At 38.2% G+C, this 3,454-nt stretch overlaps 1 long non-coding RNA gene across 1 annotated transcript; it reads right to left on the bottom strand.

Annotated features, from left to right (window-relative positions):
• Window positions 1-1,366: 1,366 nt before the first annotated feature.
• Window positions 1,367-2,850, bottom strand: LOC135214944 (uncharacterized). The gene is made up of 3 exons (XR_010314527.1): window positions 2,702-2,850; window positions 2,078-2,249; window positions 1,367-1,625 (listed from the first exon to the last, which is right to left on the bottom strand). It is a non-coding gene; the product is annotated as an uncharacterized LOC135214944 (long non-coding RNA).
• Between the last annotated feature and the right edge of the window lie 604 nt (window positions 2,851-3,454).

Here is a 3,454-nt window from a genome sequence, read left to right as displayed (position 1 = left end):
TTTGAAGGATTTAGGACATTATGCTAGTATTTAAAATCTAGATCTAAGTAATGAGGTTAAATAAAAAAATAAATATTTTAGCTCCTCTGAGAGGCAAGATTCAACAAAACACATTACCCTCTGCACGGAATTTTGTGTAAAAAAAAGAGAGAGAAAAAATTCTCGGTCTCAAGTACTTTTTCATTCATTACTTTAGATATTTGGCTCCACTGCTTGTTTGTGTGTTTGTTTATAATTCAAGGTTATCAAAGCCTTTCAGGGTAATAACGACAACCTCTGAAGTGCCGAGGCCTGCTTCCTTGTCGTATGCCTTGAAGTAACTGATTAGGGGATGGGGTGGGGCGGGGTAGTTGGTGCGTGATTAAAACCTTTTTTTTTTAATACCATTTTTTCATTGTTATTATTCCCAAGAGAGTTTTTTCATATTCTGATGGAATACTCTTAATGGTTATCATCAGATAGCACTTTAGGTGCCATTCTGATTTCTGGTGTATATGCAATAATAACTAAAATCTCTGAATCATTTGATTGAAGTTCAAGTCTTCTTCATGTAAAGTGGATTGGTTACGATTGGAATTACTGCGCTGGAATAAATCCTTTCTTCTGGGATGAATTGCTCATGTTGGGTGATACTTTATCTTTAGTACTTTTTGCAATCAAGTACTTGTCATACTTTATGAGCAGATGTCCACTGTTTTAAGCACCAGATACTATTCACTGTTTTAGCCTTGAAGCGGACAGTTAAATATAATTCTCTAATAAGTCAAAGGACAGAGCTCTGAGTACGAAGCTATTTAAAATTAAGTGCCTCTAGTACTACGTTCGCAATTTATCGATACGTACCCCAGTACTAATGACAGTAATCATACCCTCTCATACTTCCCTTAGAAGAATATGGACAGTCTTTTCCCAAATTAATGCTGTCGGTACCTGTTGTACTCCTTACATTTACCACTTTGAAACATTTTGTATGGTGTAAGATAACCATTTCCTAGGCAAAGTTTACACACTGGGCGTCCTTCTAAGCTGGTCTTGAGTAATTTATGGGGACCGTAAGTACCTGTTATTTCGACAACACTGATTGAAGAGGACCTTCGCCCACCGCTGATGGTCGGACCAGTGACGTCATTCAATCAGAACGGCGTTTAGAAATTTCTGCCTTGATTATTTACATATTTATAAGAAGGAAAAAAATATCTTATTATTGCTTAAATCTAGGACACCAAAGCACTGCCAGGAATTACTACCAGAGGACTTATGAAATTATCATCTGAAGGTTCATTTTCGACATTATTTTTACACATCATAAACGTTAACCAAAGGACTGTATACATAACAACAAGGACTGACTATGGAGGAAAACAACTTTGGTAAATAATCTTTGTTAATCCATTTTTCTTTTCGATATAATATCAATTCTTGAACATCACAGACAGGTTTAATATATATTTAGTGTGTATATATATATATGTTTATTTATTTCAAGAAAAATCACGTCATTTTCTTCTGTTAGTCAACGATTAGTCGGAGGTTATTGCTACGAATGGCCTCGTCGAGATTGAGAGGTGGCAAATGGCGGGAGACCAGTGTCGTTCGAGTTCTACTGGTTGCTCCCGTAGTCAGACCTGGGGGTAACAAATGAAAATAAAAGAGTGAAAATGGCAAATAATGAGATTATAAGAAGTGGCGGATTTAAGGGGGGTGGGGCGGTCGGGCAGGCACCACCTACTCACGTTCCCCCCTACCCGCATTGATGTGAATAATAGAACATCGTTTTCTTTCAATAAGTCATTTATCAGCAGCAAAAATATGTTTAGTTAATGATTATTTCAACAACAACAACAGCAACGACAGTAGTTACAAGGAATAGGATGTCTCAAAGATTTGTTAGTCCATCCGAGGGGACATATTGTGCTCACTTATCTCACTTAGTATATATGTGTGGATACATATATAAATATTAAGAGAGAGAGAGAGAGAGAGAGAGAGAGAGAGAGAGAGAGAGAGAGAGAGAGAGAGAGAGAGGGAAAAAAACTTAGTCTAAAGAATAAGAACACAAAAGGGGAGTCGCACGCACTTATTACTCAACCTGAGAAGATGCCTTCGAAAAAGTCACCGACTCCGTCGCCGACATTCTCGAAGAAGTCGCCGACGGCGTCGAAGAACTGCGGGCGCGCTTCCGCCTCCGTCGAAGCCAACGCCAACAGCAGGCATACGGACACGACCAGCAGGTAGGCGGTTCTCATCATCTGTAGGCAGAAACGTTAGAGAAAACGGAAATTTATAAAACAATAGCACCCACACGTATAGGTACCCACTTACACACATATATGTGTGTACCTGTGTGTAGGCCTAATAATTGGAATGAAATAGAAAAGTAAGCATAAACAGCCCTTGTTGCTACTTTTGAACTTTTGTCCCCACACATTACGTTTGTGAGAATTTGAGAATACAAGATTATTTTCCAACATTAGAAATTATAAGACTTCCTTGAAGTTGTTGCTACGAGAAAGAAAATAAATGAAATTCGTCTAAACTTATGTCAGTAAAGTACCAAAAGCTAAAATAATCTTTGTCAGTCTCATTTTATACTTAAATCCATTACGCCATAAGCAAGGAAGCCATTATTATTCAGCGAAGTGAAGCTATTAAAAGAATCACCACAAGGAGCACTGTTACGACCGAGAGAAACACTACTCACTTTGTCAGGAATAGCGCAGGACTCACCCTGGGACGAGCGGCTCGTCTCTATTTATACCCAGTTGTCCTCGATCGATCGATGTGGATTTTTTGCAACGTTACGATGTGACCTTTGCGACGAGACAATACTTCAAATCTTGCCAACAGGGATCCAGTTCTTCACTCGGATCCTGTTCCGACGAAAACGTTACGAAGTCCGAGGTTTGGAATCATTTTCGGTAACTATAACTACATATATGTGGCTGTCGACAATATTGAATTACGCCGCCTTTATAACAACAGCATTACGAGCTGCGCGTTATTTTGGACTCTACACTTTCCAGGGACACGTTTTTTTATGCTAAAGTTTTTGTGGTTCCTCGTTTTTTTATTATTTTTTATTTTTATTTATTTTTTTACTCTAAACCTTGAATCAGGCTGAAGAAAGTCCTCGAGATCACCTTCAGCATTTCCAGGGTTGCTCACTTTTGATCAAATCCTGAAGGCGAATGTTATTGTTGCAAAGTCATTCACCTGCAAGTAGTCCTCCGGGAGTGAAGATTCAATTTAAAAAAAAAAATAAAATAAAAATTGATATTTGAAAGGGGTCACCTTGGGAACCAGGGGTAAAACGTTTGAAAGATAAAATTTAGTAATATGTAAAAGATTTGCAACACTGGAGTTATAAGATCGCTTTAAACGGGCCTAAAGCTCCCATGGCAACAGCCCGAGAATAGATATAAAATTTGCTATGATATTTGCATAGATATCAACC

Source organism: Macrobrachium nipponense, chromosome 46, assembly GCF_015104395.2.
Source record: "Macrobrachium nipponense isolate FS-2020 chromosome 46, ASM1510439v2, whole genome shotgun sequence".
Lineage (NCBI taxonomy): Eukaryota > Metazoa > Arthropoda > Malacostraca > Decapoda > Palaemonidae > Macrobrachium > Macrobrachium nipponense.
The sequence above is the reverse complement of the archived record's forward strand: the minus strand, read 5'-3'. Positions and strand labels throughout refer to the sequence as shown.